We start from the raw sequence: 21,258 nt of genomic DNA, 5'->3' as shown, positions 1-21,258 counted from the left end.
GCACTGGTCATGAGTTGCAAAGTGATCAAAGTCCTAAGGCCAACAAAAAGAAGATCAGACAAAGAGGAGGAGGAAGACAAAACGTTTGGGGTTTATCAGCAAAAAGGGCCATTTTTAATACCCTCTAAAACTTCAACAGAGAATACTTCCCATGTTTGGCTCCAGGGTTTTGGCTGCCCTCCATTGTTTCTGTGGCAGTGAGATTTCCTAGGCCAGGAGCAGTGTGTTCGAAAGTTCGCTCATGTGGATTCCATCCCCACCTTCTCCTCTCCTAGGAACAGCCTGCTAATGCCCCTTTTGCGTGGGGAGACATTTGACACCACAACTGGCCAGCAGAGTAATTAAAGCCCAGCAAGAAAAATAAAGCCTCAAATCTCATTAGAAGCTGAGCCAGAGTAATATGATAAATCCTGAAGTGCCAGAAAGACTGCATATATCAATAAAAGGATGTTGGATCTGCACTTGTGGTTTATTGTCAACATATGACCGGTGCAGTATGGAAGTCTCTAGGCCCCATGATGGTGAAATTGTATTTTCATACAGATTTCACTCATAGTTTATAATACAGTGAAGTACCCCATATTTCAGTAATCTACTCATGTACTGACACCCACACAATAATAAGCCCTTTCCAAGTCAGCACCTGTCCTGACATTACCACTGTGATTGGCCTCATGTGCACAGATTCTGTGATGAGCTAGATGGTAGGGTGACACTTTCATCCAACACATGTGTCTAGTCAGGTAGCTAGACTCACTCATGGCAAAAGTCCATAAACCAAGGAGTCTAATATGTGAAAAATCCATGGGGATTTAATTGATATAACCCATTTCTGACAAATCATTGATATAATGAACTCTGACAGTAAACAATACAAATATTGTACAGGAGTATATTTGCTACACAAGCTCCCATGTTACAACAATAAGCTAGAAATAGAGTCAATCACTTTATTAAAGTGAACATATATGGTGGAAGAGGTGTGACTCTCTGCATTTGACACATAAATCCTAGTTGTTGGATAATTTCAGAAGTATTATGGGGATGACCCTAATTGCTGAGAAAACACAAATAATTTGATGTCATAATAAATCATTTCTTTACACAAATCATTGAGGCTGGTGTAAAATGAACTTTTTTAACGCTGAACATTTAATGATCAAGCTACCAGTGAGTCCATATATATGAAAGATTTTGTTTTGCTTGATGACACATTGCATTATCCTAGCATGCTTCATCTACCACAAAAAGTGATACTTGATACATGAATCAGGGTGGATCGAGGTGTGTTAGAAATGAGGTCTTCTGTTGGCAACCAGGTTACCCCCTGTCCAAGCAAGGACCCTCGCTCTAGTCAGGGTAAAGGAGAATCACCATCAGCAAACTCCCGCTGACCCTCTTGGCAGCTTTGCACGAACAGGAAGGCTTACCTTCAGAAGCAATGTGTAAAGTATTGTTACCAACACAGTGAAAACACTACAAAATAGCTCAACACAGGTTTAGAACAATAGTGAATATTTACCTAAACAAAACACGACCAAAACAACAAAAATCCAACATACACGAGTCAAAATATGAATTTTCAAAGAATAAGGGGCCAGATGTATCAAAAAAGCAATTTGCGACTTGCAAATTGCGAGTCCCTGTGACTCGCAATTTGCAAGTCGCAAATTGCTATGCAGTACGGTGTCTCAGACACCGACTGCAACTCGCAATGGGGTCGCAATGACCCACCTCATGAATATTCATGAGGTGGGTCGCAAATTGCAGCCCCATTGCGAGTATGGGCACTCGCTAACATGGAGGCCTGCTGACGTCAGCAGGCCTCCATGTTAGCGACCTGCTTGTCAATAAAGCAGTTTTTTTTTTTTTGAAGTGTAGCCCGTTTTCCCTAAGGGAAAACGAGCTGCACTACAAAAAAAAACGAAACCTTTAGTTTCGGATTTTTCAGGGCAGGGAGTGGTCCCTTGGACCACTCCCTGCCCTGAAAAAATATTTTGGGGTGCAATCACAAACTGGAAGGGGTCCCATGGGGACCCCTTCCAATTTGCAATTGGGTTACCATCCACTTGAAGTGGATGGTAACTGCGATGCCATTTGCGACCGCATATGCGGTCGCAAATGGTATTGCATCCCAATGCGACTCGCAAATAGGAAGGGAACACCCCTTCCCATTTGCGAGTCTGAAATGCATTTTGCGAGTCGGTAACGACTCGCAAAATGCATTTCTGCATTGGGATACGCGTTTTGCGACTCGCAAACGGCAGATTTTGCCGTTTGCGAGTCGCAAAACGTTTGGTACATCTGGCCCAAGATTCTTATTCCTTAAAAATCAGTGAGAATGCTGTTATTTCACAAAACTACCTGGGAAGCATCAAAATAAAGCCACACGGGTGAGTGTACGTTGAAAAAGGCCACTAGTGCGTTGATTTCTCACTCGCAAGCAAGACCGTGCGTCATTCGTCCTCCGGTCGGTTCAGCGTGCGTCATTTCTTCTCTCCCACAAGAGAGCGATGCATCGATCTGGGCAGGCACCTTTGGTCCAGGCAGGTTTTGCGTTGTTTTTCCGCACCCAGCGATGTTGCATTGAAAATCCAGTCGCACAGTATCACAAAACCGATCTGCGTAGAATTTGCTTCATTATCAGCCTCCATTAGCGGGTGTTGCGTGTCGTTTCTCCAGCCACTTTGCTTCGATCTTCCAGCCATGATGCAGGTGGAGCGGTGATTTAAGCCGCGAAATTTCCCCAGACGGCGGTCTGTGCATGGATTTTCAATCTTTGTCTGCTAGCTTCACCTTTCAAGGGCCCAGGACCTGGATAGGGTACCACTTGGCAGGGAAGGACTCTCAGCAGAGAGTCCAGGTGCTGGCAGAGGAAGTCTTTGATGGCCCTGAGACTTCAACAACAGGAGGCAAGGTTAGTTCAAGCCCTTGGACATGCTTTACAAGCAGGAATGCACAACAAAGTCCAGTCTTTGTCCCCTTTCACAGGCAGAAGTAGCAACTGTAGGATAGCTGCACAAAGCACAGTAACAGGCAGGGCAGCACTTCTCCTTAGTAGAGGTTTCTCTTGATTCCAGAAATGATCTAATTTTCAGGGGTTTGGGGTGCTCTTTTTATACCCCTTTCTGCCTTTGAAGTAGGTCTACTTCAAAGGAAGGTCTCTCTTGTTTGTGAGATCCTGCCTTGCCCAGGCCAGGCCCCAGACACTCACCAGGGGGTTGGAGACTACATTCTGTGAGGGCATGCACAGCCCTTTCAGGTGTGAGTGACCACTCCTCCCTTCCCTCCTAGCACAGATGGCTCATCAGGATATGCAGGCTACACCTCAGCTCCCTCTGTGTCACTGTCTAGAGAGTGGGGCAAACCAGCACAACTGTCAAACTAACTTGGACAGAAAATCCACAGGCAGGGTCACAGAATGATTTAAGCAAGAAAATGCCTACTTTCTAAAAGTGGCATTTTCAAACACACAATCTCAAAACCAACTTCACTAAAAGATGTATTTTTAAATTGTGAGTTCAGAGACCACAAACTCTATATGTCTATCTGCTCCCAAAGGGAATCTAACTTTATTCTCATTTATTCCCAGCCCCCATGTTAACCCCTGAGAGAGAGATAGGCCTTGCAAGAGTAAAAAACGAATTTGGCAGTATTTTACTGTCAGGACATATAAACCACATTAGTATATGTCCTACCTTAAACATACACTGCACCCTGCCCACGGGGCTACCTAGGGCCTACCTTAGGGGTGCCTTACATGTAAGAAAATTGAAGGTTTAGGCCTGGGAAGTGGGTACACTTACCAAGTGGAATTGGCAGTTTAAAACTGCACACACAGACACTGCAGTGGCAGGTCTGAGCCATGTTTACAGGGTTACTAATGTGGATGGTACAACCAGTGCTGCAGGCCCACTAGTAAGCATTTGATTTACAGGCCCTGGGCACCTCTAGTGCACTGTACTAAGGACTTACCGGTAAATCAAATATGCCAATCATGGAAAGCCAATTGCACACACAATTTACATAGTGGCACTTGCACTTTAGCACTGGATAGCAGTGGTAAAGTGCCCAGAGTAACAAAAACAGCAAAAACAGAGTCAAGCACACACCAACAACCTGGTAAACAGAGTAAACAATTTAGGGGAGACCACGCCAAGGATGCCAAGTCTAACAAGGTGCCACAGATAAGAGAAGAGATAACCCCATAAAATCTGAATCTGGGAGGTCTATCATTCTGTGCATGATGTTGTCACTCAAGTTTCCCAAGATAAAGTTAGGATTTGTGTTGCTTTGGGTGTACTCTTCTCATCTGATACGTTCTCCTCTCACCCCATGTTCTTTGGGTTCTCTAGTCAGGTTGATGAAAAAGCTTTTTCATAAGTGGCATTTAACATCCCGCCTAAGAGTGTGAGGACTTTAGTAAATGTCCTTCATGTCCTTCAGAAGCTGGATGGCTGGCTTTTTCAGCAAAAGTCAGCAATATTAGTTACGCTATTTACTTCTTATTTATACCTACAACTTGTTATCCCCAAAAGAACTGTGGGTGTGTGCTTTGCTCCACAAGTTACTTAAGATTAATGTCTTACATTGTCTTGCATTGTCTGGCAAAAAAACAACACTAGGACTAAGATGTAAAACATGAAGGTTGAGTAGCAGTTCCTTTCTTTACCACATTTTAACTCATCTTAAATCCCCCTCACCTAAATTTGGAATTTTGAAAGCACAATTTTGAAAAATTAAGCAAAGACAATAGCATAGCAAAGCCCCCATTATGATGTGGCCACAAATCCTGTTTTGGGTGGCAACTACTTTTGTGCCCAAAGGTATTTAGATGCGTGCACAAATTGCACTGTTTGTGCCTTCAGGCCCATGTTTACATTTTGTTTTCACTTTTTGTGACACACCAGTGGCCCAGGCTACTGACCCATGTCTAAAAGGCCACACAAAGTTACTTTGCATGGCTTTCCATGACCTTGTAGATATGGAGTTAAGCAACCCAGCGCAAATCTCTGTGTTGTCTTACTTTGGCTCAGGGAACCGTTTCCATGGGTGTTGCGTGGGTGTTCTCAAGCAACATCTATGGATTTGGACGCATTCCCAGATTTACAAGGTTTTCTAAACATAGGAAGCGTCAAAAGCCTATGCTACACCAGGGGTAGCATAAGAGTGACACAATGGGGAGGAATATCTTTATTTCTCCCCGTCTTTACCTCTTTCTATGTGTGCTGCATGTCACAGCACACATAGAAGGAGGATGTTGCCTCCATTGATTGTTTTCTAAGCCGGAAGGTGTCCCTTCCTCCAAAAAAACAATCATCCCCACAATGCAGGCACCCTTGCACTATGGTGCAAAAGTGCCTGTGATGGCGCATGGCAGCAATTTGTGTGCCAGCTCAGAGGATGAGGACAGAAATGTGCGGTCCTGGTGGTGCAAGGTGGTGCAGCAAGGCACTTGCTGCAACACCCTCGGCAACGGGCCTTGTAAATATGGCCCTCAGTTTGTAGCACGGGAAAAGTGGTGGAATTTCCACTAGCATATTGCAAACATGTGCTGTTTGCACCCCTTGTAAAGGGTAATAACGTGCATAATTAGTGTTTCCTGTTTGTAATCGGGTGCAGATTGCGCACAAGCTAATGTATGAACCTTGTACAATTGAAAATTAGTGGGTGTACAATTTCCAATGGCACTTTGTTGCGTAATGTATGTGGATACCTGACATAATTTGTACTAGTTCATTTATTTAGAAAGAATTTCAGCTCTTGCTGCTTCCCGGTTACAGATAACAAAGTTTGATTTAACATGGAGGTAAAATTGGTGTCAAATCACCATTAAGAAAAAAACATGCAAGAGTCCAGAAGTCCTTTAACAGTTAAGTGTGATTTCTGAGCGACTAGGCAGTTTCACCTATGATGCTGTGCACGGAATTATAAACTCATATGACTCCTGTGTTCATCATTACTGTATATCATTCTAATAGAGAAAGTGCCTGTAGAAGAGCGGGAGATAAAACGCTGCGAAACGTCCAGTGACACTTTCTTTTAACTGCGTGGAATATAAAGTGGCAGAGCAGCACTCCCGAAGAAAGGATATTAAAAACGTTATCTTTGTCATTTAATCTTCGGTAAACTTCCACACTAGACAGACTGTGTACTTATTTCCAGCCGCATCAGCACTTTCTGCTCAACACGGGATGTTGTTACCTACCAGGAAATGTGTAAACTCAAAAGAAATGTGTTTCCATTTTCATAAATCACTGCATGCAGAAGTTGATCTTGCCTGAGCTCTTTTACACTGCGTATCACCGACGAGTCAAATAACTCGATCTAACAATAACAAAGTGTTCAGCATTTGCTGAATCAGGGCTTCAGTTTAACTGAGGAGGTCAGGCTGGAGCAGAACATTTTATTTCTCTATTTTCATAGTATGAATCTAAGCTACTGTTTTATAGGATAAAATCAGAGCAGTGAGATTAGAGGCTGCGGATTGTTGACTAAAACTTTTTTCGTGATAATCGTTTTTGTATAGGATTATGTAATTTAACCAAAAAATATTTCTGCCCTGCTGGCAGTGATCTGGTATCTTGTGTATGATTTTTACGGATGCGCCTGAGTTAATGCTCATAGGTTGTGAAGAATACACAATTTTACGCTTTACAAAAGGACCCCTACTAAGCTTGAGCCAATGGATGTTTATTCAACAAAAGGGCAAGGAGAGTGGGTAAGACATTACATAAAGCTGTGTCCTTCTATTTACTCTAAACTGCTCTCTGTTTGCTTCATTACCCTTATACTGGAGGTTTTATGAACTAGGCATGGGCGTAGAACTCAGCTCAGCTGGAAGAGTTTACAGAGTTCCGACACTTCACTCTATGTAGAGTATTGCAGAGTTCCTGAATTCCACAATCCAGCATGGAGTTCATTAACTCGTGCAATGTTGGGTTTTGGTGCTCTCTCGCAAATGCCACAATATTTCCGGGCTCTGTTTCCAGCTGAGCGTGCAACACTTTGCATGTAGCCGTGGTGCTTTTGGCTACGATGGCAGCCAAAACAGTCCCGCTCATGAGTGCGCATGCACCTGGAGTAGATTTTCTACTCGAGATACATCTAAATCTAGTCAAAAAGTGGTTTTTGAGTGGAGATTCTTCTCCAATGGACCCTTCAAATAGATTTTTAGATTGAAAAGGGTTTTTTCCAAATAGGATGGAAGTGCCCCATAGACTCCAACTTCCTGTTCCTGTTCAGCAGGCTCCTCCCAAAGCTTTGTCCATTTCCTGGTCACTTTTCAGTTGGAGTTTGAGGTGGAAGGATCACTCTCTTTTTATATACCTTTGGATTTAAGGATATTGTTTTTGTGAAATCACACAAGTTCAAAAACCTTTGAATAAGGATGTAGTTTGATCGCTTGGGCATGCACCAACATTTCTTTGTACCTTGATTTAAAAAAATTATAGTGGTGGATGGCCTGGAGTTTAAGTATAGGCCTAGTTGTTTAATTTGCATTTGATTGATTTTTCATTTTTGTAAAGAAAAATTGTTGCACAGCTCCGTACCTGTACTATTCTACATGTTTTTGACATGTGCAATATTATTTTACTATGTGGCCTAGGTTGCCAAAGGGCCATCTAGCCAGTAGGCCCAGTACTATTACTCATCAGTGCATGAAATAAATATTTCCATGGTATATGTTTGTAAAACTCCATTTAGGGCAGGGATGCTAAAGTTGGCTATTGTTTGCGTTTCATTTTTTTTTGCAAAAAGTGTATATGTTGTGTGGTAATATTTGATGGCATAGAAAGATATGTGTACTGTTGTGAAATTTGTATAGCTCAGTTCATTCTTATGTTTTGCATTAATGTTAGTGTTTTCCTCAGTGTTGCTACCATGCCTCCTTATGGCCACTGTGTGTGTCATCATCCACCATTTGTCTTTTTTCTCTATGCCGTGTGGGTCGGGGCCACTTTTTGTAGTCTACGTCCATAAGCTTACATGTGTTCTTTGTTCTCCATGCCTCCTTGTTTGCAGTTGCTGTTTGACCATGTGGCTGACAGTCATTTTCGTCATCCAGCCAGTGTGTCTTTGCCATCCGCTTGCATGTGTTCTTCTTTTATCTCCTTGCTCTCTTCTTGTTGTTGTTTGACATTGTGGCTGGCAGGCATTTTGTGCCTGCAGTCTGTGATCCTTTGCCATAGGCTTGCATGTGTTCTTTTTTTGTTCCCCATGTCTCCTTGCTCCTTGTTGTTGTTGTTTGACAATGTGGCTGGCAGCCATTTTGTGCCTCCAGCCAGTGTGTCTTTGCTATAGGTTTGCATACAAACATTGTTAATTATTGATCATTTGTTTATTTTAAGTTACTAATTAAATGTATTTTGATTATTTTCCATTTTAATGTATTAGTTTAATTTGTTATTCTATTATTTTTAATGTTTTATTCTATTTTGTATTTTAATGTAATATTACATTTTTGTATTTTTTATTATATTTTTTATTTTGTATTTTAATTTTCAATTACATTTTTTGTAATGTATTGCTTTTTATTTTTATTTTAATTTGAGTTTTGTACTGTTTTTTAGTTATTTTTTTATTTACATTTTTTTATTTCATTTTATTTCATTCTGCATTTTGCCTAGATCCATCTATATTCATTCCTCCATCCATGAATCAATCAGGTGTTGTTAAGCGCAATTACTTACCCACAATGGGTCTCAAGGCGCTGCCGGGGGGGGAGGGGTGTAGCGTCCATCAGTGAGGCGGTTCTTCAAAAAGCCATGACTTCAGCTCCTTCGTGAAGTTGAGGAGGTGGTAGTTCGTCTGAGCTGGAGCAGAAGGGCGTTCCAGGCTGTGGCTGCATCCACCAAAGGTGCACAGGCGCCCTACAGCATTCAGTTTCTTTTGGTGTATAATAATTCCATTTCCTCCTGGACTCCTTGGCTGCAGAACATTACAGACAAATCAGCAGCATAATTTATTTTTTTAATGATTATTACATTTCCCCTGGACTACCTTGCCACCATGGATTTTTTAAGGATAATTCCATTTACCCATGCACCTCTCTCTGACTACCACAAGTGTTTTCTTTAAAACAGATGGAGACAAAGCAAATAGTTGTATCTGCATGTTGTGCTGAATGATTTAGAATTTCATTTTAGGGTGTGGTGGTGTGGTTTTGTAGTGAATCCTATTTTGTTTTAATGGGATAACGGGAGTTAGCTTAGCCTTTGGCTTTCAGACTCATGCCCCCTTCACCTACTGACTTTTAACCTACTTAGCTGGCTCTGTCTTAGACCATTTATTTAGTTAAATCTTACAAGATGGCTGCCTTGTTTATAGTTAGGCCCTTTTGTTTAGAGTTATGTTATCAGTGTCACCGCGCTAAGGCATCAAGTCATACAACAAAGACAAACAAGCTATAGGTGCTCACATTAGAAATTACCGTCCCAAGCATGCAGCGTTATCTATTGTTTTGGAACAACCTATGTCAGGGGTCCAATTAGATCTGTATAAATACATCACACTTTAGACAGATAATCAGAGGGATTCTGACCAGATACCATTGCTGCTATCAATGCTGCACGTTGCCTTGACGCTGACCCGGACTTCGTGTTCTTCCGAAGTTTGAGCTCGAGACCTCACTCAAGGTAACCAGGGTTGGGGGTTCCTTCCAGTGACATGGCATTGGCAGATTAAGTTTAACATACCCAGCTCTCCTCTGGGTAGAAGGTTAGGCCTATTATGATAGGGTACACGGATACACTTTGACCCTCATTACAACCCTGATGGACGGTGGTAAAGCAGCGGTAATACCGCCAACAGGCCGGCAAAAATAAAATTTGAATCACGACCATGGCAGAAACCGCCAACATAGACAGCTACTTTAACACTCCGACCACCACGGCGGTAGAAACAAACACCGCAGAGGTAACCGCCAACAGACAAGCAGAGGACGAAGTCCCACCCACTGTATTACCAGAGGCCTATCCGCCACCTTTTCTGGGGCGGAACCAATGCTATCAAAAGTACGGCGGGATCAGTACACAGAAGGGAAACCACTCACCTCTCGACACCCAACGAGGAACCAGGACACCATGGAGCCCGAGTTACATGTACTGCCCATGCTGGCCTTCCTCCTGCTGTATCAGGAGCAGAACAGACGACGATGAGCAACATTACATAAACACCCCCCACCCCGTGGAAGAACGCAAGGACAAAATTAAATGATTGTAACAATTATTATCATTCAAAATCAGATAGTGAAAGTTAAAAAATCAGTATATACAAATATGTACACCAACTACACAAGTCCGGATAGTGCACCAATCATTGTCCGTGGACCAGTGGTCCCAAAATGCATGGGCAAAGCCCACACAAGATATCTGACTCGAAACGGAGAGAACACTGCAGGGGCATCAGATCGAAAATAGACACCTCAGGGGGAAGGGGGGGCACCTCAGCCGGATGAAGGCACGACGCCACTGCTCCTCGAAGGGCTCCATGCCCATTGCTGTATCCGGGGGAGTGCAAAGCCACAGTTTCTCAAGTTTTTCCAGTGGGTGGTTTGCCCACTGCTTTATCCTGGGGAGTGCAAATACACAGTCTTTCAAGTCTTTCCAGTGGATGGTTTGCCCACTGCTTTATCATGGGGAGTATCCACTGGTTCTGGAGGGGGCATTGTGCCCAGAGTGCTTCATCCTGCCAAGGACTGAGGTAGTGGATGTGATTCTCCACTGGTTCTGGAGGGGGCATTGTGCCCAGAGTGCTTCATTCTGCCAAGGACTGAGGTAGTGGATGTGATTCTCCATTGGTTCTGGAGGTGGCAATGTGCCCAAAGTGCTCTTCATGCAGTGTGGCAGGTCCCATTCCCTCACCTGGGTGTGTGTGCCACGAGATTGCTTAGGAACAGGTAACATGATATGCCATGGAGGCAGAGACATACCCCACCTTGCTGCGGCTTCGCCTTTCACCTGCAGGTGCAAACAGTGATGAGAGTCATGCCTCATGGAGGCTGGGCAGGGTCCGGGAAGTCTCCTCCACCCTCGGATGGCTGGCCACTGGGGATGGTAGCCATGTCAGCTTTGGTGCCACTGTACGAGCACGTCGCGGGGATGGTGGTGGTGTTTGCGGTGGTGTCTGTGGCGGTGGTGCTGGCTGTGGTGCATGTGACAGCACCTGTTGAGGGACACAGCAGGACATCTCCTGCAGCCTCGGATGGCTGCCCACTGGGGAAGATGCTGGGGACTGTTGCTAAGGCTGCAGACGTGCAGGTGGCGGTGCAGATGGCTGTGCAGGTGGCGGTGCTGGCGGCGGTGCAGGCGGCGGTGCAGGTGGCGGTGCTGGTGGCAGTGCAGGTGGCGGTGCTGGTGGCGGTGCAGGTTGCGGTGCAGGTTGCGGTGTTCGACGCCTTACAGGTTGGTGTATTTGTTGACAGAAGGAGTGACACTAGTCCCTCAGTCGATGCCACCGTGCCTTGTCCTGACCTGCTCTTCTGCTTTTGTCCCTTCCCCACCTTTGATGGTGCCGCAGGTATCTTGCCACTGTCCCCTTTTACTTTGGCGGAGCCCTTGGTGGATGGTAGGTGCAGCTTCTCCCTCTGGGATGTGGGCACCTTCTTCACCTTGGCAGGTGGCAGAATGTCCTTGCCCTTGCAAAGTGGCACACTGGCAGCCCTGATGGATGGCTCACTCGATGACCCAGCAGTTGCTGGCACCACTGTGCCTGGGGATTTGGTGGCTGAGGTGCTGGGCTGGGAACTGGAAAGCCTGGCCCTAGGGGAAGGACGGGTGGGGGGAGGTGTAGGGAGTAGGTCAATGTTAGCCAGGAAAAGCTTCTTAGACACACTGGGATGGGAAGATGGAGGGGGTTTGGGAGTGGAGGAAGAGGTAGTGGTTGTAGGAGGTGTACGTTTGCTGAATTTGGGTGAAGGTGCATGGGCCGGAGGCTTTTGTGAGGTGGATGGCTGTTGGGTGGGTGTGTGCCTGCGTTTGAATACTTTGGGAGGAGGGCTCACTGACACACTGGGAGAGGACACTTGGGATGTCTGCATGGTAGTGGGGGTGGTGATTGCACATGAGTGGTGTGTGGTGATGGGCGTGCTGGTGATGGAGGTAGTGGCTGAGGATGCAGTGCATGCAGGTGTGAGTGGAGATGAGACAGGGAGGGAGGAGGAGGAAGTGGAGGAGGGGGACACAGTTGGGGCAGTGGATGTTGCTGTGTCTGCATGGGGATGGTGCTTGTGTGAGAGCTTGTGGGATGTGTGTTGCTTATGTTTGGCATGTCCACTCTTGTGTGTTGATGAGTGTGCATGCTGGTCTGATGGTGTGCTTGGGATAGGCTGAGGTACAGGGGATTGGGTTGGGGTGGAGAAAGTTGGAGGGGGGAGGCTGGACACAGGGACAATGACTGCATTCAGTGCTGAGGCTAGAGCCTGAAATGCTCTCTGTTGGGCCGCCTGCTCAGAATGAATGCCCTCCAGGTATGCATTTGTTTGTTGCAGATGCCTCTCAACACCCTGGATGGCATTCAAAATGGTAGATTGCACAACAGTGAGGGATCTCAGGAGATCAAAAGCCTCCTCACTGAGGGCAGCATGGCTGACTGGGGCAGAGCCTGAGGTGCCTGGGGCGAAGGAGATGCCCACCCTCCTGGGTGAGCGGGCACGGGACACATGCTGAGGGGCTGCTGGGAGGGCGGTGCTGGTAGGGGGGTGGTGGCTGTACCTGTTGATGCAGCGGGCACAGAGGTGCCCGCCACCGCAAAGGAGCTCCCATCAGAGGAGGAGTCGCTGTCGCTGGTGTATGCTCCTGTCCCCGTCGTGGAGCTCCCCTCGCCCTCCGTCCCACTGGTGGCTTCAGACTCCATTGCTTCACCCTCCAGGGCCATGTGGGTTGCAGCTCCCTCCTGCTTCGGTGCACTGCTCCTCCGCCAGATGACGCTAATGCAGGCAAGAACAGGGAGACAAAACAAAAAAGGGGGGGAGACAGAAGAAACACATGTTCAGTGCATGCAACACCACTACCGTTGGCGGACACAACAAACAGGGAGCAGCCCTATGCACTAAGCCATGCACTAACAGTTCTTAGCAAATTCACATGCCCATGGGGGATGAAGCCTAAGCCCAATTGCTGCACAGCTGGAAGCCACAGAAGCCTAACTAGCTGTAGATAACTATTACCAGTAGTGGGGTTGAGGTGCCACAGAGCCTGCCTAACAAGGGACCTAGCCTACCAAGTTCGCCCTGGCCTAGGGGAACCCACAGCCCACCTCGCCCACCCAGACACCTCGTAAAGTGTGCAGAGTCAGCTGAATTAGAGTGTACTCACCCCCTTGTGGCTGCTGTGATGACCTCAAGCGCCCATCCAACTCCGTATAGTCCCCAGTCAGGATCCAGTACATCAGGGGTGGCATGGTGTGACGGGCACCCGTTCAATGTTGGAAGGCCATCCCCAGCTGGGCCTCCGTCGTCTTCTTGCTCCAGCGGTACAGGTCCTCCCATCTTTTACGGCAGTGGGTGCTCTGTATATGGTAGACCCCCAGGGTCCGAAAGTCCTTTGCGATGGCACGCCAAATACCCTTCTTTTGGTGGGAGCTGACCTAGAGGAAAAGTGAAGTAACAATGGATTTTACTCCCCGTCTGGTTCTTCTTACTCATTGGCACAACTTCCCACACTGGCCCAGAAAAACATACACTGACCGTCCTCACATGACGGCCTCAGCCCACCCCCCCTGTATCTTCCATCCACCCCATTCCATACATTCATGTCCCATCCATCATGCTCACAGTGTACTCACCTGTTTGTCTGGAGGACCGTACAGTTGCGTGTACTGGGGGAGGACCCCATCCACCAGTTTCTCCAACTCCTCTGAAGTGAAGGCAGGGGCCCTTTCCCCAGACACTGTAGACATCGTCGCTTCCAGACACAGGTCACAGCAGCACTTGCAGTGTAGGTCATCTCCTGTTGAAATTCAGGTATCAAGTGATTGAACAGTAAGAAAATGGCAGCCACGTCGCCGCGGCGGTGCGTACCGTCATGGCCGGCGTACATCGTCATTGGCTCCTGGGACCCATAGGGCCCAATGTTAACCCATGCTGAATTGCGCCGCGGTCTTCGACCGCCCACCGGGACGGTGTACACCGGCAGCACAGTTACCTCATTTCCCCTTGTCCCACCTTACAGGTCAGGCAGCCGCCATTTCAGGGGGCCACATGGGATGGAAAAAAACTGTGTCACACCTATCTAGGCCTGGAATACAGACAGATACCTGCACATTGCGATTTCTCTACGTTTTAGCAAATAACACATTGTGATACCTAAGTGTTGGATGACCCTCTGCTCGCAGTTCTCCTCCATAGGGCACGTCTGCTGGGGCAGGTGATGAGATTGCGGCATCCTCCGGTGTACAGACCACTGGTGGACCTGTCGACACTGGAAGAGAGACACATCATTATCACATACAGACTTGATTGTGCAACAATCCTGGAACTGTGTGCCCAGTTGGAGCCAGACCCGATTTCAGCTATCCGCCATCCCACAGGAATCCCCCCTCTAGTGCAGGTTCTGTCTGTACTCCATTTCCTGACCAGTGGGTCTTTTCAAACAACAGTGGCCATGGCATCAGGGATGTCCCAGCCAATGTTCTCTAACGTGTTGTCCAGAGTGTTATCTGCCCTGCTGAAACACATGGGCAGCTACATCATTTTCCCTCAGGTGGAGGATTTGCCCACAGTGAAAGGTGAATTCTCTGCCATGGGACATATCCCCAACATCATTGGTGGCATTGATGATACACATGTGGCATTTGTCCCCCCCGCAGGAATGCACAGGTGTACAGAAACCGGAAAAGCTACCATTCAATGAATGTGCAGATGGTGTGTTTCGCAGACCACTACATCTCCCATGTGAATGCCAAGTATCCTGGCTCTGTGCATGACGCTTACATTTTGAGGAATAGCAGCATCCCTTATGTGATGGGGCAACTCCTGAGGCACTGTGTGTGGCTAATAGGTGAGTCCAAGGTCCCAACACAGTTGACATAGGTGTCTGGGTATGGGGTTATCCCTGAGGGTTAGTGTCTGTCTAACAGTTGTCCCTCGACATTTGCAGGTGACTCTGGTTACCCTAGCCTGTCATGGCTACTGACCCCAGTGAGGAATCCCAGGTCAAGGGCAGAGGAATGCTACAATGAGGCACATGGGCGAACTAGGAGGATTATAGAACGCACCTTCATCCTCCTGAAGGCCAGATTCCGGTGCCTCCATCTTACAGGTGACTCTCTATACTACTCACCGAAGAAGGTGTGCCAGATAATCGTGGCCTGCTGTATGCTGCACAACCAGGCTTTGCGATGCTAGGTGCCTTTTCTGCAGGAGGATGGGCCAGAAGGTGGTCTTGTGGCAGTTGTGGAGCATGTGGACAGTGAAGAAGAGGAGGCAGACGAAGAAGATGTTGACAACCGAAACAACATCATCATGCAATACTTCCAGTGAGACACAGGTAAGAAGATGTAACTGCTTCCCACATCTCATTATATTGTTGGAGCTAGCATAAGTCTGTAATTTTCACTCAGTGTATGGACCCCGACTTGTTACTTTGCCTTTGCATTTCACAGATATGAGTCCCATTTTGTGCCCTCTGCTATATTTACTGCTGGCCTACAGCTGTGTTACATTGGTATGTGAACAAGTACATTGACATTGCTATATTCCCGAGGTTTTGCAATTACACATTAGTGAAAGCACAGACTCCAGATTGTTTTGTGATTCAAGTGTGTTTATTTCTGTGCAAATAAGTGGAGGGGGGTGTGAAATGGGATGGGGTGATGGTGGAGGAATGTCCATGGCAGAGTCCAGTCTATTAGTATCACAGGTGCATTGTCCAAGGGGGCATAGGAAGTGGAGTAATGGCAGTTCAAGGTGGACAGGGTAACATTGTGGGACAGACGGGTGATATTCAGGGGGGTCTTATTTCCTGGTGGGAGTCTTAGCAATGTTCTCTGTCTTGTTCCTGGATCTCAGGGACCGGTTGTGGGGTGGTTCTCCTTCTGCAGGGGGTGGGGTGCTGGTGGCCTGTTGTTCCTGTGGCGGTGCCTCCTGTCCACTAGCACGAGCAGAGGTGGAGGGCTGTTGATCGTCCAGGCTAGTGTCAGGGGCCCGCTGGTGTGCCACTGTGTCCCTCCTGGTGTTGACAAGGTCTGCCAGCACCCCTGCAATGGTGAACAGGGTGGTGTTGATGGACTTCATGTCCTCCCTGATCCCCAGGTAGTGTTCCTCCTGCAGTCGCTGGGTCTCCTGAAACTTGGCCAGTACCGTGCCCATGGTCTCCTGGAAATGGTGGTAAGCTGCCATGATGTTGGAGAGTGCCTCGTGGAGAGTGGGTTCCCTGGGCCTGTCCTCCCCCTGTCGTACAGCAGTCCTCCCAGCTTCCCTGTTATCCTGTGCCTCTGACCCCTGAACCGTGTGCCCACTGGCACTGCCCCCAGGTCCCTGATCGTCCTGTGTTAGTGGGGTTGCCTGGGTTCCCTGTAGTGGTGGACCACTGCTGACTGGCGTGTTCTGGGGACAGAGGTATGGGCCCGCTGGGTGGGTGCTGTGGTGGTGTTTCCTGAGGGGGGAGGTTCAGTGGTGGTTTGTGACTTTGTCAGGGGAATTGACTGTCCCGAGGTCCCTGATGGGCCAGGCTGGTCATCTTGATCCAGTTGTGGAGAGCTGCTGTCATCACTGTGGGCCTCTTCTGTTGGGGGACTGGATATGGCTGGCACCTCCTGTCTGGTGACGTTGGGTATGGGTCCTGTTGGGGTGTCAATGCATAATGTTATTATCTGTGTATGCCATCTTATGCAATGGGTGAGGTACCCTCTACTCATGTGCTTGCATTATTGCCGTGGCCCTTGTGTGATTGGTGGTTTTGGGGCATGAGTGAGTCTCTGTACTGGACATGCTTTGGTGATGGGTGTCCATGCATTGGTGTTACATGCAGGGCTTGATTTTGGGATGTGTGGGTTGTGTTAGTGGGGTATCTGTGGGTTGTTGGGGTGATGGGTGTGAGGGTGAGGGTGGGAGTATGTGATGGCATGTAGGTGGGGCGGGGGCATATAGTTAAAAAAAGGTTTGCCTTACCAGAGTCTAGTCCTCCTGCTACTCCTGCGAGGCCCTCCGCATGCATTATTGCCAAGACTTGCTCCTCCCATGTTGTTAGTTGTGGGGGAGGAGGCGGGGGTCCACCACCAGTCCTCTGTACAGCAATCTGGTGTCTTGATACCACAGAACGTACCTTCCCCCGTAGGTCGTTCCACCTCTTCCTGATGTCATCCTGTGTTCTTGGATGCTGTCCCACTGCGTTGACCCTGTCGACAATTCTCCGCCATAGCTCCATCTTCCTTGTAATGGACGTCTGCTGCACCTGCGATCCGAATAGCTGTGGCTCTACCTGGACGATTTCCTCCACCATGACCCTGAGCTCCGCCTCAGAGAACCTGGGGTGTCTTTGAGGTGCCATGATGTGGGTGGGTGATGTGTGAGGTGCTGTCTGTTGTTATGTGAGGGGAGGTGTTGGTGTGTGTTGCTTGAGGTGCGTGGATGTGTTGGTGTGTGTTGTTTGAGGTGCGTGGATGTTGTATAAGTGATGGTGTTGTGTGTCTGTGGATGCTGGTGTTGTGTTAGGTAGTCTCTCTCTCTAGCCTTCTTTCAGAATTTTGGTTGTAAGGGTCTGTGGATGATGTGGGTGTGTGCTTTATATTGGATTGGGTGTGTGGGTGTGGTGTGTGGTGTGTGCATGTGTGTCAGGTGTGAGTATTTTGAATTGTCCAATGTGGTTGTGTTTTGTAAATGTGTGTGTATTTTGAGCGCAGTGGTGTGTACTGCCAATGGATTACCGCGGTTGGAAGACCACTGTGTTGATTCGTGGGTCGTGATACTGTGGGCGTATTCCTGTTGGCGTGACGGTGTAGGTTTTGGTATCAGCAGTTTCTCACTGACCTTTGGTGTGGAGGACTTGTGTGGGTGTCTGTATTGTGGCGGATTCTGAGCTGTGAGTCGTAATACCTGTAGTGGAATTCCACTGCCGCAACGGTATGTTGGCGGTCTTCTGCAGGGCTGAAAGTGGAATTTACCACCAGGGTTGTAATGAGGGCCTTTATGTCTTTCTAAGCTAAAACAAGATAGTGGGGGTCTTCATAATCATGACCCTCGTCTTTACCATTCTATCTCTTGTACTGTTCATTATCCTAATCATTGCAGCCAATACGATTTACTGCATTGTATTTAATAAAAACTATTGAACCCTAACTGCATCTTCGTTATTGCCTGTATTTGGTTGAGACATAATATATCTGTGAGAAAGGGGTAATCTCCGTTTAACCATGACACTTCCTCAGATGTCATACTTCTGAGTCCATGCGTAAAGGCTGCCACAAATCACCTTTAACTGTTTTGGTTATTGGTGAGGTACAGCTAGTGAGCTGGAAGGGTTGGGACTACAGTTGCAACTTGTTGTAGGATATGCATAGTCACCTACAAACATAAGTACTGTCATCCTTGAACCAGCAGTCTTACCCAGAGAAAGAGTCCAAACTAAGACAGTTTGACTTTACTATGTTTGATTACATTTTGATATTCATTGCATAAGCAATCAACCACATTAAGATTGCATTTGTCTGTACTATTTCAACCTGCAACAATGCCATGTTTCACTAAGAATGTGTTTTTCTTGCTTTGCCACTTTTAGGTGCCAAAGAGAAGAGACGTCACCCCATCCACAGTACTCACAAAGAGAAGATCTGTACAATTAGAGCTTAAGATGGCCCCAAAGAAAGTTGCTCCCAAGAAAGTGGTCAGTGAGAAGAAGTAGATTTCCACCAGTGATGTTTCGACCGCAGCCTTTTCTGGGAGATGTGTGCCTGCCACACCGGTCTCTGGGAAAGAGCCTGGGAGCAGAACTCCTACAACAAAAGCACCACCCCAACCTAATCCTAAGACCATGTTTGTCAGTGAGGCAGCGACTGAAATCATGGCGACACTGACAAGCAGTAACATTGAATTGGATTTGTCCCTTTCATGAAGTAGTATCCAATCATTTCAGGAAACAGAGCAAAATGAGCATCAGTCGCAGCCCGCAATAGTAGATCTTCCTGACATTGGAACAGAACAGGAGGTTGAGCTTTCTGCCAAGTAAGAACCAGATCTTTAAGAATCAAGGACTCCTGGATCTTGGGAAGACAAAGGAAGGATACTACTCCATCTTCTTCCCCAAGCACCACTTCTGATGACAGGGACATGGAATGGACCTCGGCAAAGTCTGGGAGACACCAGAAAAGGCAAGGGAAAAAGAATGTTCCAGACAGACTTAGACTCATGGAAGGGGATGATGATGAGGAGGACAATGACAATGAGCAAGTCATTGTGGAAGCTGGCATAAAGGAGTCCAACATTGCCATCCAACCTACACCGAGGAATGTGGCACAGGTATCACCACCAGCTCCCATATCTGTAAGGCCCCAGCAGAGACCTGTACCAACCCATATCTAAGTAGAAGTATGCATTGCAGAGAGGTAATAAACACACCCATCAACCTCCTGTTCTTTTTCAGGTATTGGCATGGATCTAGTAAGAAAGTACTTCTTCCCAGTTTGAGACTTTTATACAATTAGCAAACAGGAGGAGAACATTGGGATATGCTCCATTTGCCACCCAAATGTTAATCGAGATAAGCCTGGTTCATATTATGGTACTGGAGGCCAGACGACCCCTATGAATGAAACAACATCGTGCAATCTGGTGTGAGAAGCACCTGAAACAAATTACGGAATGTGGTTGCAGTGGTGAAGGTGAGGAGAGCCAGGAAATATCAGCTACACTGGTGCAAGATGAGGAAGAAGAAGGTGACATCCTCACATAAAGCAGCCCTGTCTACAACTGTGCACCAGAATCACCAGCCTTAGCGACCTCACACTTGCACAGGAAGGCTCAGAGTCAGATGGAGACACCACAGCATGGGGTGACTGTACCATGACACACATTGAGTCTACCACCACCTACATTTCAAAAGTCACCTGCGTTAGTGGACCCACAAAAGAATAAAATCAAGGCAACTATTATGGGAATGCTTAGGCAGGAGGAGTCCTAGGACCGCAACCACCCAATGGCAGGTTTGTACAATGGGAAGCTATCAAAATTGCTAGTGCATTACCTCCTCCCTTTTTCTTTTGTGGAAGGAGTGGGATTCCTAGAGTTTGTGGTGGCCATCTGCCCAGAATGGAAGGTTTGAAGTAGGACCTATTGTACCAGAGTTGCTTTTCCAGCGCTGCATCACAGTGTGCTGCAATTGGTTGGACAAGCTTTTCATCAAAATGTTGTCCACACTATCCACCTGACAACAGACATGTGGACCAGTTGTCAGGCTGCTGATTAAATGTGCATAACTGTGCACTGGATCTCTTTTGCCGGAGTAAAGCAAAAGCTATCTACAGGTTTTGCCCCTGAAAACATTTTTAGAAGCATTCAGCAACATGCAAGAGTATCCATGTTCGCCATGGAGAAATCACATTCAGCTGCAAACATTTCGGATGAATTTAATAGCAAGGTGTCTGAATGGCTGTGACCCAGAGTTCTCCGAACTAGATTGTTTGCCACGGACAATGGCAGTTACATATGTAAGACCATGGCAGATGGTGGCTATTTCAGGTTCCTGTGTTTGGTACACTGCATCAAGCTGGTTGTGCAAGACTTTCTAAAAAAAGAAGTCACAGTCAGCAACATACTGACTACCTGCAAATGACTCTGCTGTCATTTCAGCCATTCCGCTAAATCCCAGAAACAGTTGTGGATTGTTCAGCGTGGTAACAGAGTACCAGGTAAAGCCCTGATTTAGGAGGTGCCAACAAATTGGAATTCAACCTTTTATATGTTGCAACATCTGATTGAGCAGTACAGACAGATCAATGACTATGTCATTCTAAGAGGGGGGGATGCAAATGGGAAAGTTATGACCATGGATGCGGACAAATGGGGCCTAGTCAAATGCCTGACACACATGCTGCTTCCTTTTGAGGTTTTCACATTGGAAGTTAGCAAGGAGAACAGTACGATGGGCCAAACTATCCTGTTGTTGCATCTACTACAGGACCAGCTAAAGAAGATGTCTGAAAGGTTTGCACTCGGAGGTGTGAATGAAAGCCCAGAAGCGCATGCCTTCGTTGAGATCCTAAGCTATCGCTTGACTTGTAATGCAAGGCTGCAAAATTACATTATCTCATCCAAAGAGTACATCT

This window comes from Pleurodeles waltl, chromosome 10, assembly GCF_031143425.1.
Source record: "Pleurodeles waltl isolate 20211129_DDA chromosome 10, aPleWal1.hap1.20221129, whole genome shotgun sequence".
Taxonomy (NCBI): domain Eukaryota; kingdom Metazoa; phylum Chordata; class Amphibia; order Caudata; family Salamandridae; genus Pleurodeles; species Pleurodeles waltl.
The sequence above is the reverse complement of the archived record's forward strand: the minus strand, read 5'-3'. Positions refer to the sequence as shown.